The sequence below is a fragment of the Protopterus annectens genome, chromosome 4.part0, assembly GCF_019279795.1.
Source record: "Protopterus annectens isolate FY-2018-M chromosome 4.part0, PAN1.0, whole genome shotgun sequence".
In the NCBI taxonomy this organism is placed as follows: domain Eukaryota; kingdom Metazoa; phylum Chordata; order Ceratodontiformes; family Protopteridae; genus Protopterus; species Protopterus annectens.
This window is the reverse complement of record NC_056733.1, coordinates 1987768304-1987782360: the sequence shown is the minus strand read 5'-3', so window position 1 is coordinate 1987782360 and position 14057 is coordinate 1987768304. Positions and strand designations below refer to the sequence as shown.

The 14057-nt window shown below is 39.5% G+C and overlaps 1 protein-coding gene across 2 annotated transcripts in view; it reads right to left on the bottom strand.

The window, feature by feature from the left end:
- The window catches only part of HMGXB3 (HMG-box containing 3), a 1387103-nt gene that overhangs the window by 713873 nt on the left and 659173 nt on the right, over nt 1–14057 (bottom strand). The window lies entirely within an intron of this gene.

Genomic DNA, 14057 nt, shown 5'->3' with positions numbered 1-14057 from the left:
TCTCATTTTAATGTTTTCTTTTATTTCTTACAGGGAAAAAACTCTACCTTCTTAAGCTAGTTGTGAAGGCTGACTTGTTTGACATACTAATTATATATCCAAGAGGCTTTTAAAGGAAAAAGGACCAACAGCCATGTTTCACCTACAATGAGATCTGTTAAGGCCTAGGCACAAAGAGCAATGTTAACCACTGTGCAACTCTGCCAGGTGGTAAAGGCAAAACTGTGTCCCCATCAATGCACGAAATAGCCAAGTGGCAGGCACACTTACTGAATTGGAGGGCATTGCAAAGAAATGAGCAGAACCTATGTCCCATGACATAGACAAAAAAAACGCAATTTCTGACTGAAACGTAACAGCCAAAAGGGACCTTGTGACAGGAAAGTTCAATAGTAAAGCAAAGGAAAAACTGATTTATGCCTTTTCAACCTAAACAGACATTTTTTTTTCTTTAAAAGTAACCTGAGGCCATCTTCTTCTGACCAAGCTAATATTGTGGCCTAGACAAAATGGAGAATGAGAAATGTGTGATGTGTGATGTGTGAAGGAAAAGGGAAGGGTGCCAAGCAATTGTCAAAGCAGCTCAAATGCATCAATTCTAAAGATTACTGAAGATGGATTGATTTGTTGTAAGATCTCAAAGAGCTCAAAAAGGATATATAAACTACTTTAGCGGAATAACATTTTTAATATTCAGAAAACAAAACGCTGACAGCAACACAGAAAGGTTTAATCCACAAAAAAACAGAGATAAATTAAACCACGAATGAGCGCTTTCATCTCCTACAAACGGAGATTTCTTCAGACTAGTGGTTGTACATAAAAATACATTTAAATACTTACTTAAGCAATTAAGATCAATTAGTTTAAATACACACCATAACATTAAAGGAACCATATACAATAAATTAAAAGAAACAAGAAATACTAATGTTTTAAACCTTTTCTCTTTAAATACATAACAAATTCCTCCCTGTTATTTAACCCTGGGGGAAAACATACATTTAATCACACTTGCCAGCAATATTCAAGCCAACCTAATTCTTCCTCAATATTGATATTTTTAACTTTGCGATGGATTGAATCAATAACTAAACATTTAAAATTAATTTTACATTTACTTTCTCAATAATGCTTACCCATTGCATTTTTAACATCACCCTTCTCAATGGCATAATGATGTTCATAAATTCTCCTATATAGTTCTCTCCCAGTTCTCCCTATATAGAAATTTTAATTTATTGTATATGGTTCCTTTAATGTTATGGTGTGTATTTAAACTAATTGAACTTAATTGATTTTAATTGCTTAAGTAAGTATTTAAATGTATTTTTTATGTACAACCACTAGTCTGAAGAAATCTCCGTTTGTAGGAGATGAAAGCGGTCATTCGTGGTTGAATTTATCTCTTTTTTTTGTGGATTAAACCTTTCTGTGTTGCTGTCAGCGTTTTGTTTTCTGGATTTTGATTTCGTTTAAGCATTGTGGCTGCTTTTTGATAAAACTTGATATTTTGTTGCAGTTTCTGACAGCCATGGAGAGAGGTGTGGCTTCTATTAGCTCTATCAGTTTTACAACTGTTTCCATCGGTTGTGTTTTGAATGACACTCCGGGCGGTTCGTTCATTATTGACGAAGAAGGTACTGTTAATACTTTGGGTAAACAGTCCCGAAAAATTGTTTGTGGTAATGATGAAGAAGATATTCTTGAGAGGGTGTCTTGCTCCACCATCAAACCCGTTTGGTAATGACATTAGGAATATGGTTGAACCGGAAATAAACGGAAATACCGGCTTGAATATTCGAGAGCTGTTTAATGGTTTAGGGAAAGATTTGCTTACAGTTTAGCGTTTACAGTGGGATAATCTGTTTTTTGAAAACAGTTTTGAAAGTGCAACAAGTACCAAGGGGACTTAAAATAAAAAACCTGCCTGCAGGCAAAGATTTGCCTAAAGAATTTACGGACAAATGGCTGAATATAAATCAGAAGGCAGGTTTACAATATATGGAGCTATTGTATGAAGTCAATGCTATTAAACTAGAAGATTTAACTGCAAAAGTTAGAGTGAATTATGATATCCTAAAAGATAATACTTCCAGATATAACTTTAACAGTAAAATGGTGCTGATTCAAGAAAAACTTCATAAACTAAATGATGATTTATGTCAGAGAAAAAGAAAAAAATTTTTAAGAGACAAGAATGAATATGCTAATGGGATCGCTTCAGCATATGGTTTGAGATTAGAAACTAATGTCAGTGAAAATCTACAAGAAGTGTCTGATAATACCATTGTTGAAGAAGAAGTAAGCCTATTAAGAAGGTCAGAAACACTTGGTAACAAAAATCAGTTTCAAACAGTGGTAGAAGTTCATGCCAATACAGCAGGGGAAACTAAATTACATGCAAACGAGCCAGTAGTTAGAGCCAAAACTAAAGATAATGTTAAAAATAAAAGTAGTGAAAATATACAGCAAAAAAGAAATGACAATAAACAGGTTATCGAAATATATCAGAGGGTTGATAATCATAAGAGAACTTGGGCCCAAGTAACAGCAGATGGACAAAAAGGTAAAAGTTATTATAATAATCAACAACAGCAAAAAATTGGGGAGGCAGGAAAGCTCCAAGGAAGAACTGGAACCATCAGCAAAGATAATGGAAGACTTAAATAATGTGAATTTTAAAATTATAAACTTATGTAATAATAATATCTCTTATGAAGATTGCTGTGTATTGAGCAAAGGATGGAATTTTGCTCCTGCACAAAGGGCCAATAAACTGACTATGATTAATGAACTAAGAGATTATGTCAGAAAATTAAATTTCAGACTTCTGTTTGGAAGTCAGAAATTTAATAGCTGTGATTTTTATAAACCCAGTTGTTATAATCCCCCTTTGTGTAAATAATTAGAAACATTCTTGAATGTATGTGAAGTACAGATGTTAGAAATGTTACAGGATGATTCTAAATTTAAATATTATAATCTCTCTAAGAAAGAAAAAGAATGTTTTGATGTTTTTCTTAAAAATGATAACATTCTTATTTTTAAGGCTGATAAGGGGGGGTGCTCTGGTTTTGATGGAGAGAAAAGATTATGAAGTTAAAATGAGGGAAATGTTATCTGATTTGAATTTTTATAAGTCCGTAAATTTGGTGGATGTTAAAAAAGGTTTTGGTCTGATAGAAACATGTATAACAGAATGGTTTTATAGGTTCATACTAGGCTATCTGCCCTGGGGCAATTATAAGCCTAGCCCGATTCTGTATGGCTTACGCCAACCCCTTGATTTGAGTATACTGTTCCCTTTTTAAGGTTTAGTTTACTGTGCCTCTGTCAATAGTGACACGGGAGTAATCCCTGTGACAAACCTACGATCCCCCATCCACTTATCGAGATTCTTCTTGAAGAGGTTCAGTGAGGTGCTCTGCCTCACATGAACTGGAATTCTATTCCAGAGCGAAGGGAGCCTCTGGGTTATGAACCTGTCCCTCCAGCAAGTTCTATTTATTTCTGTGCTGAGGTTCAAGTCCCTCGAGCGTGTGGCTCTGAGGGATTTAGATTTACTGAGGTGGGGCATGTCCATTAATTCTGGATTTGACATAGCTTTGTATGTCAAGCATAGATTGCCTCGAAGTAGGCGGTATGTAACCGAGTAGAGCTGGAGTTTTTTTAACCGAGCAGCATATGGCATCTGTTTGACACCCTTGATCCTCTTGGTGAGATACTTTTGGGGTCTTTCTAATTGCTGCAGGTGTCGGGTAAGGTACATCCCAAAAGGGGCATTGTATTCTATGAAGGGCCTGATGAGGGATGAATAAAGGGGCATGATTACCTCTCTTGATCTAGATGTGAAACCCTTCGTGATGAGGTGGGCTATGTAGAAGGTCTTTCTAACCACTTTGGCAATGTGCTTTTCAAAGGAGAGATTGCTATCAACTTGGGTCCCCAGGTCCCTAATAACTTTCTCTGTACTTAATGGGTTTCCGCCTATGTGATACGGCCAGACTGGAGGCTGAGCTCTCTCAACATAGGACTGGCAAGACCAGTCAGGAGGAGAAGGTTACCACACACACTATAGACCCAGTCTCACATAGTACCATTACAACCTCAAATCATACACATAAACACACAAAGACATACTCGGAGGCTCTGATCAAAAATCTACCAAAACAGCAGAGGACACCAAAGCAGACACCCAAACAACCACCACCTCAGAACACAACACCTGCAACACATAGACCTCACAGTCAGAGTGTCAAACAGTCACAGCCCTTAAGGCCAAACACAATGCCAGACACACTAGTCATTGGTGACTCCATAGTCAGACACACTGGCGTCCGCTCACCAGACTGAGTAAGGAGAAGGTCACAGTAAGCTGTCTGTCGGGCGCTAGAATCCGCCACATAACGCAAGCACTCAGGTCTCTCAACAGCAGGTACAAATATGACTTAGTCATTGTCCACGCTGGTGTAAACGACCTGAGACGTACCTCCTTGGACTACATGAAAAGAGACATTGAGGAGCTCTCTGATTATGTAGCCCAGGCAGGTATGACCCTGACCTTGAGCAGTATCCTACCTTCACCAAGAATGATGCCACAATACAGAGATAAGATGATCAGCTTTAACAATTGGCTTAATCACTGGTGTCATTCAAAGGGGATCCAGTATCTGTCTGCCTGGGATGACATGCTGGACAAGCCACGCTGCTTCGCAAGGGACGGCTTGCACCTGTCACCCTGGGATTCGGATATTGGCAAAGGCTCTTGCCACCCCATAGTGCCTTTTTAGGCAAGGCTCAAATTCTAAACCTACCACCCTAGAACACAAAAAAGGAAAAAACTAAGGGTAATGCTGCTCAATGCCAGAAGTCTAAATCTCAAAATGCACGCACTCGAGGCCCTTCTCAGTATGGAGAACATCGATGTCTGTGCTGTGACAGAAACCTGGTTCAAGGCTCCTGAGAGCACCCCAGCGCTATCAGGTTTTACCTCATATCATGCGTTCCGGCCCCAAAATCCGGACAATACCAAGAAAGGAGGAGGGTATCCATATTCATCAAGGACACCCACACCTCAAGACTGGTGGCAACGCATGATGCATCGGAGACCATCCAGGTGCAATTAACCGTAGGCAAGACTGCTCTGCAAATTGTAGCATGTTACAGGCCACCCTCACAAACTCAGGAACCTCACATGGCCTTCCTGCAAACACTAGAGGGAATAAATGTATCACCAAACACCATCATACTAGGTGACTTCAATTACCCTAATATAGACTGGGAACATTACTCAAGCCCAAACACCCTAGCCCAAAAGTTCCTGGAATTCATAAACTCAAATGCCATGGAACAACTAGTCACCATCCCCACAAGAGGAGATAACATACTTGATCTCATCATCACGAACATGGGAGCACAATGTTCAACACCGAAGTATACCCCTCACTGGTGAGATCGGATGACAAAGTAATCTCGCTGGAGGTCCTCATCCCACCCCACCTGAAATAAAAAGACCACAGTAAAGAACTTCTCAAAAGCCGACTTCACACTTCTAAAGACTAGTGTGGTCTCCTTTAAGGCCCCGAACCGGCGGAAAACAGTACTCAAGCCGCTGAATCACTTACAAATGCCTTCTACCAGCACCTGCAGGACTGCATGGATAAGGCAATCCCAAGCAAAACAAAGACTCTTTGTACCAAAGGCAAGCATCCAGTCTGGTGGACCCCAGCCATAAACAAACTCTACAACAAAAGGAGGAAGCTACTACAAGATAGAGCAAAATCCTTAAAAGGTAAGACACCCTTGATCACTATAAGTAAAAAACTAAGAGCTCTCATAAAATCATCCAAAGCAAATTTAGAGAAAAATAGCTAAAGACTCAAAAGACAATCATAAGGCCTTCTTTAGCTATGTTAGAAACCTAGGAGGAAACTCCCAGATATGCTCAGAACTAGTTCAAAATGATGTGAAGATTACTGATCCTACAGACATTGCCAACATACTGGCTGACAGGTTCAGTGCAAACTTATCCCCTCCCCAAAAGGAGAGATATCTATACCAAACGATTGCAGCCCCCAAACATCTCCAGCCCAAGTGAGAACTGCTCTCTCCAAAGCAAAAACACAGCATCCATGGGACCTGATGGTGTCCCGGCTGTGTGCTCCACGAACTCAATGAGGAATTAAACCCACAGCTAGGACAGCTGTTTAATCAAAGTCTTACCTCTGGATACATTCCAGGAGTGGCACTGCAACTGTGGTCCCACTTCACAAAGGCGGTGCCTCCACCCGACCCTGGAAATTACCGCCCATTAGCTTGACAAGCCTTATCTGCAAAGCCATGGAGAGGATCATAATGGACCTCATAAATAAAGACATAGGGAATTTGCAGACTTTGGATCCAACCCAGTTTGGCTTTGTCAAAGGCAGATCATGCCTTTTAAACTTGGTTGACTTTTTGAAACAGTCACCAAAGCCATTGATGAGGGAAAGGCAGTCCATACAGCCTACCTCGATCTGGCTAAGGCCTTGATACAATACCCCACTCGGGTATCATTGAAAAACTCATCAGCTTAAATGTTAACCCATACATCACAAGATGGGTTGCAAACTGGCTGAGTGACAGAACCCACAGGGTCAGAGTTGCTGGCGCCATGTCAGACTCAAAGCCTGTCACAAGTGGTGTCCCACAGGGCTCAGTCCTGGGCCCACTCTTGTTTGGCATCTACTTTTCGAAGTACAAGCAAACACAGGAGGGTTATGGCTGACAAAGTTTGCAGATGACTGCAAACTGGCCATAGTAGAAAACACATCTGACACAGATATCCTTCAGAAGGGTCTCACAGAAGCGGATAACTGGTGCCAGAGCCACGGCCTAAAGTTAAATGCCAAAAATGCATAGTCATACCCTTCGGGAAAAACAAGGTTACCCCTAGCTACCAAATAGGTGGCAATCCACTGAGCACAGAAGAAGTTATCAGGGACCTGGGGACCCAGGTTGATAGTAGTCTGTCATTCGACACCCATGTAGCTAAAGTAGTCAGGAAGACCTTCTACATTGCCCACCTTATCATGAAGGGATTCTCATCTAGATCAAGGGAGGTCATAGTCTCCCTTTACTCATCACTCATCAGACCAATGATTGAGTACAATGCCCCATTCCGAATGTATCTGACCCGACACTTGCAGCAGGTGGAGAGGCCACAAAAGTTGCTCACCAAAAGGATAAAGGGTCTCAAAATCTGTCCTATGCTGCCCGACTGAAAGAACTCCAGGTCTATCCAGTCGCCACGCTTGCTCAGAGGTGACCTTTGCCTAACATACAAGGCCATGTCAAACCCAGATTTGATGAATATGCTTCACCTCAAAAATCTAGATCCATCAGAGCCACAAGGGCGGAGACTTAAACCTCGACACGGCTATTAATAGGGCGTGCTGGAGGGATAGATTCATCACCCAAAGACTCCCTATGCTGTGGAACAAAATCCCGGTACATGTGAGGCAGAGCACCTCGCTGGCCTTGTTCAAGAGAAATCTTGACCAATGGATGGGAGATCGCAGATATACCCCAGGGATTACCTCAGTGTCACTGCTCGACAGAGGCACAGCAAAATAATGGGTATAGTTCCCCATACTAAAGGGGTGGCGTAAGCCACAAAACGATGGGCTAGGCTTGTAAATGCCCTCGGGCAGATAGCCTAGTATGAACCTATGAACCTATGAACATTGTTTTTGCCAAAGGGTATGACTATACATTTTTTGGCATTTAGCTTTAAACCATGGCGCTGGCACCAGTTATCTGTCTCTGTGAGACCTTTTTGAAGGATGTTTGTGTCAGCTGGAGAGTTGATTATGGCGCCCAGTTTGCAGTGATCTGCGAACTTGGTGAGCCATAGTCCTCCCATGTTTGCCTGTACCTCGGAAAAGTATATACCGAACAAGAGTGGTCCCAGGACAGAACCCTGTGGGACGCCACTTGTGACCGGTTTCGAGTCTGACATGGCTCCAGCAACTCTCACTCTGTGGGTTCTGTCTTTGAGCCAGTTTGCAACCCATCTTGTGACACAGGGGTTTATATTTAAGCTGGATACCTTATCTATGATGCCAGAGTGGGGTATTGTGTCAAATGCCTTTGCAAGGTCCAGACAGGCTGTGTGGACTACCTTCCCTTCATCTATGGCTTTGGTGACTGTTTCAAAGAAGTCAACCAGGTTCAAAAGGCAGGATCTGCCCTTGACAAAGCCAAACTGGGTAGGATCTAGTGTCTGTAGGTCCCCAATGTCTTTGTTTATGAGCTCCATGATGATCCTCTCCATAGCCTTGCAGACTAAGCTAGTCAGGCTTATGGGGCGATAGTTTCCAGGGTCTGTAGAGGCTCCACCTTTGTGGAGTGGGACCACTGTTGCTGTACGCCATTCTGTGGGCACATATCCTGTAGTGAGGCTGAGATTGTATAGCTGTTTTATTTGAGGGATTAGTTCCTCTTGTAGTTCATGTAGGACGCAACCTGGGATGCCATCTGGTCCCATGGAAGGAGTGTTTTGCTTTGGAGAGGGCAGCCTTCACCTGAGCATCTGAGATGTTTGGGAGACAGCCCTCTGCCGGGATAGATACATGCTCTTTTGGGGGGGAGGGGGTGGAGAAGTTTGCACTGAACCTGTCTGCCAGGATATTGGCGATGTCTGTGGGTTCAGTGTATTTTTTGTCATTTAGAATCAACTCAGAACAAGTCTGGGGGTTGCATCCCAGGTTTCTAACATAACTGAAAAAAGCCTTATGATTGTCTTTGGTGTCCCGTGCAATTTTTCTCTCGAAGCTGGCCTTGGAGGATTTCATGAGGGATCGTACTTTTTTGCTAGTACTGATCAGAGATGCCTTCCCTATTAGGGATTTTGCTCTATCATGTGGTAGCTTCCTCCTTCTGTTGTACAGTTTACTTGTGGCAGGGTTCCACCAGACTGGACGCCTGCCTTTGGATGATTGGGTCTTGGTTTTGTTTGGGATAGCATGATCCATGCATTCCTGGAGATGTCCGCAGAATGCATTTATATAGGATTCTGCAGTTTGGGCTGTAGTTTCCACTGGCCCTGGGGCCTTCAAGGATTCCAGTTCGCTTTTGAGAAGTTTTTCACTGTGGTGTTCTGGGCTGGGGGTGGGGTCGGGATGTGGACATCCAGTGAAATTAATTTATGGTCTGATCTTACCAATGAGGGATATACTTCTGGTGTGGAGCATAGAGTCCCCATGTTGGTAATGATCAGGTCTAATATGTTGTCCCCTCTTGTGGGAGTGGTGACTAGTTGTTCCATAGCATTTGAGTTTATAATTTCCAGGAATCTTTGGGCTAAGGTGCTGGGGCTTGAGTAGTGCTCCCAGTCAATGTTTGGGTAGTTGAAGTCGCCCAATATAATGGTGTTTGGAGAGATCTTCATGTTCTCCAATGTTTTCAGGAAAGCCAAATGGGATTCCTGACTCTGAGAGGGTGGTCTGTAGGATGCTATAAACTGAAAAGCAGTCTTGCCCACTGTTAGTTGCACATGGATGGTCTCCGATACTGGGAGAATTAATGATAAGACCAAATGGAATATTACTAATAATAATCCCAAAATTAGTAGAATTTATGGAATACCAAAAATTCATAAAAATATTGACTCTCCACCATTAAGACCAATTGTTGTTAGTAAAAATAGCAAGTTAGAGGGTATGTCTATTTTTGTAGACAAGTATTTACAGAAGGTAGTACCAAATGGTACTACTTACATTAAGGACAGCTATGATCGTATGAAAAAGCTAAAAAATTTAAATGCTACTGCCTCTGATATATTATTAACACTTGATATTAATTCTCTTTATACTATGATTCGTAATAAGGAAGGGATGGAAATGGTCAAAATGGTTTTGTTGCAATCTAGAGTTTTTTCGATTAATACCGCAAGTATGCCTATGGAAATGATTGATCTTGTTCTAACTTATAATTTTTTTAGAATTTAATGATGAATTGTTTGTACAAGTGAATGGGGTTGCTATGGGTGCTGCTCTAGCCCCTAGTTATGCTAATTTATTTATGCAAGGATGGGAGATGTTAAATATTCTTGAAAGTGTTTATGCTATGCACATCATAAAGATGTTGAGATTCATTGATGACATCCTAATAATTTGGAAAGGTACGGTTGGTGAATTGGAAATATTTTTGAACTATATTAATAATATATGTTCTTATATTAATTTTACTTATACTTATGATACAGAAAATATTTATTTTTTGGATCTTACCATATATAAAAAAGATGAAAAATTAGTGTCTAAAATTCATAAGAAAGAATGTCAAAATAATATGTATTTATACTATTCAAGTTTACATCCTAAAAAACTAAATTAAATATAGTTAAAGGTCAGATCAATAGAATCAGTAATTTGACAGAAGATGATGAAATTTTTTATAAAGAAGCAAATATTTTTTGTGATAGAATGTGTAATAGAGGGTACCCTAAAGATGTAGTGAGTTGTTTGATGAAAGAAGAAGTTGTAAAAAGAAGTAGAGCTATAACTGAAGAAGTAAATTCAGGTGCCTGTGTTGATTTTAAGACGGCTTTAACAGTACAAAATAGCACTGATTCTTATATGATAAAAAAAGATAGTCAGAAATAATTGGGCTATTTTTAGAGGTTATAGTGATCTGATACAGAAATTAGGAGATCAACCCAAATTTGTGCAGAAGAGAGCTAAGAATTTTAAAGATTTTTTTCAAAATAAATTATATATAAATAGAATAGTAGAAGAGAAAAAAGGTATGTTTAAATGTTTTAATTGTAACTACTGTCAATTTTTATATATAGAAAATAATGAAATTTTAATAGATAAAACTTTGGTTAGAGTTCCTGGCAGATTTACGTGTAAATCCAAAAATGTCGTTATTTATTAGTTTGCTTAGAATGTAAATCTTTCTATATAGGGAGAACTGGGAGAAAACTATATGGGAGAATTTATGAACATCATTATGCCATTGGGAAGGTTGAAGTTAAAAATTCAATGGGTAAGCATTATAGAGAAAGTAAATGTAAAATTAATTTTAAATGTTTAGTTATTGATTCAATCCATCCCAAAGTTAAAAATATCAATACTGAGGAAGAATTAGGTTGGCTTGAACATTGCTGGCAAGTGAGATTAAATGCATGTTTTCCCCCAGGGTTAAATAACAGGGAGGAATTTATTATGTATTTAAAGAGAAAAGGTTTAAAACATTAGTATTTCTTGTTTCTTTTAATTTATTGTATATGGTTCCTTTAATGTTATGGTGTGTATTTAAACTAAATGATCTTAATTGATTTTAATTGCTTAAGTAAGTATTTAAATGTAGTTTTTATGTACAACCACTAGTCTGAAGAAATCTCCGTTTGTAGGAGATGAAAGCGTTCATTCGTGGTTGAATTTATCTCTGTTTTTTTGTGGATTAAACCTTTCTGTGTTGCTGTCAGTGTTTTGTTTTCTGGATTTTGATTTTGTTTAAGCATTGTGGCTGCTTTTTGATAAAATTTTTAATATTTGTTTTCATTAAAACAGACTTCTTCAGAAAATACTTCAGTTTAAAATCCAAATCATTAAATATGGTCTCAAGTACAAATATAGCCAATCACAAAACACTTGCCTTCTAACATCCGATCTTTTAAAAAGCATTTACTATTAACTGTTTCATTTAAACTGGGGGGGGGGGATTGGCCTTCAACTTAATTTGCCACTCTATTTGCTCAACCTGATTTTTGTATTCCCACCTCTTTTATTTTCAAAAACTTGCTTTAAAACAGCAAAGGAAAAACTTGGGTAATTACTGCAAACAACAAAATATTTGTTTGATACAAGTGTTTTCTTGTATACAAAAGGACTCTCCCCAAAAATCCTATGTAATTCGTTTACTGTAACAATTCTCCAATTATTATTTTCTTGATGTTATAAGCATCTACTGACATGTCTATACTAAACCAAGGCCTATGTATGTTTGTTGCAACTGCTTTATTAACACTTAAAATTTTTTTACACTGGTATCTTTTTTTTTTTCAGAATGGGCCCAAACTACTATTCTCTCTTAGAAATAATTCCTTGTGCAGTCTTCTCTAGAAAATCTATTTTGCAACCCCTAGCTTCAAACAAATGTTAGAAAGGGACCATACCAAAATGTTTCCACCCATTACTAATAAAATCTGGGGTACTTATAACTGTAACAGTTGTTCAGCATGCAGGGTTATAAACGAGGGACCTTATATTTCATTAAGTCATATTTCATATACTATTAGATTCCCAGGTAGATATAGGTGTGTTTCTATAGGGATAGTACATATTCTATAGGGATAGTACATATTAGTGTAAGTTCAGGATGCACTAGTTTTTATGTGAGAATGACAACCAGGACTTTGAGTGAAAGAATAAAAAAACATGCCTATGCAATCAAAATAAAGGATCGCAAAAATGCTTTGTGTGCTGAGACAAGTCAGTCAGAAGACAAAATATCAAGCAAGTGTTCACCAGCAGCACACACACTTACATGGTCCCCTTTTTTGCAAAGCATAAGCCCAGCACAGAAAATCCTACCAGAAGAAAAACAGCAACATCCAACACACTTTGACAAAAAAATAACAGGTAACTTGTCACAAAACATCAAAAACATCTTAAATTATTGACAAAACATTACAAGTTCACATAATCTGTATACTTTTACCACAAAAATAACCTCAAAATCAAAAAATAATCCCCTAACTAAAAACAGTGATGCCTTACAGGAAACTTCTGATACTGTGAAAAATACCATGTTTCTTAAAGGAGAGCTACCACTTTTAGTCACCAAATAAAATATACAAATATTTTCTTAAAAGGGCCCTTAATGACCAGCACAAACTTGTGCATCAATCTAAGGTCAGACATATGGCATGAGAAGAAGGTGCACCTAAGCTTTGGCAGACTGTTGAGATGTACAGGATCTTTAAGGATATGTCCCATCACTTAGCATTACTGCTGAACTAGTGATGAACATCTACCACTGTTAACACAGACCCAAACTAGCACACAGTTTAAATAAATAGGGCTGTTGCTACTTAAAACTACACACTTAGGTAAAACTTAAGTTTCCCAAAGTCAAAACATCACAGTGTGCATTTACAAAGAAACAAAGGTAGTCACCTTCATGGAAAATTCATAGCATTGAGAGTCACCTGCCTTTGTTACACACATCTTCAGAGGAGTTAGGATACTTACAGTTGGATGGATGAAAAGTACAGTTTTGTACCTACCATAAATGTAGATGTCCGATAGATATGCAACTGCAGTTATAACATATGGGTTGTCCTGCCTCAGGCAGCCCTCGGTCGGCCAGATTCCAAAGTCTGGGTCCGACGTCGGCTGATGTCGCATTTCTCTCCGACGTCAGAGCGGCTGGAGTACATAAGCATCAGCCGACGCCATCTTCTTCAGTGTTTCTTGCCCCAGATGCCAGGTGCCCTCTAAGGAAGGCTGTAATCAAATTGGAAGACAAAAATAGGTTTCCAGACAACAAATAAGCAATAAACAGATACACCATAACAGATATCCCCAGCTAAGGATAACAGGGAGAGGAGTGGACCCAAGGCATAGAGGGGATGGAGGGAGGGAAAACCCGACTGCAGTTGCATATCTATCGGACATCTACATTTATGGTAGGTACAAAACTGTACTATGTCCTTCAAGAATGCAACTGCAGTCATAACATATGGGTTAAATACCATAGCTTAGCTGGGGGAGGTGGTATGCTCTAAGAAAGGGATGGTGTAGCTATCAGTCCCTGCAGGACTGCCGAAGCAAAGCCTGCTCTGGATCTGGAATATAAAGGGAGGTTGTAGTGCTTGGAAAATGTATGCACGGAGCTCCATGTAGCAGCTTCTAGAATGTCTTTTGTAGGCACCCCTCTTAAGAAGGCTGTAGAGGTGGCTGTAGCTCTGGTGGAGTGTGGTCTGACATTGGCTGGCACACTCTTTCCATGGAAGGAATAACAGAATCTGATGCAATGTCCAATCCATTTTGAAATTGTCTGTT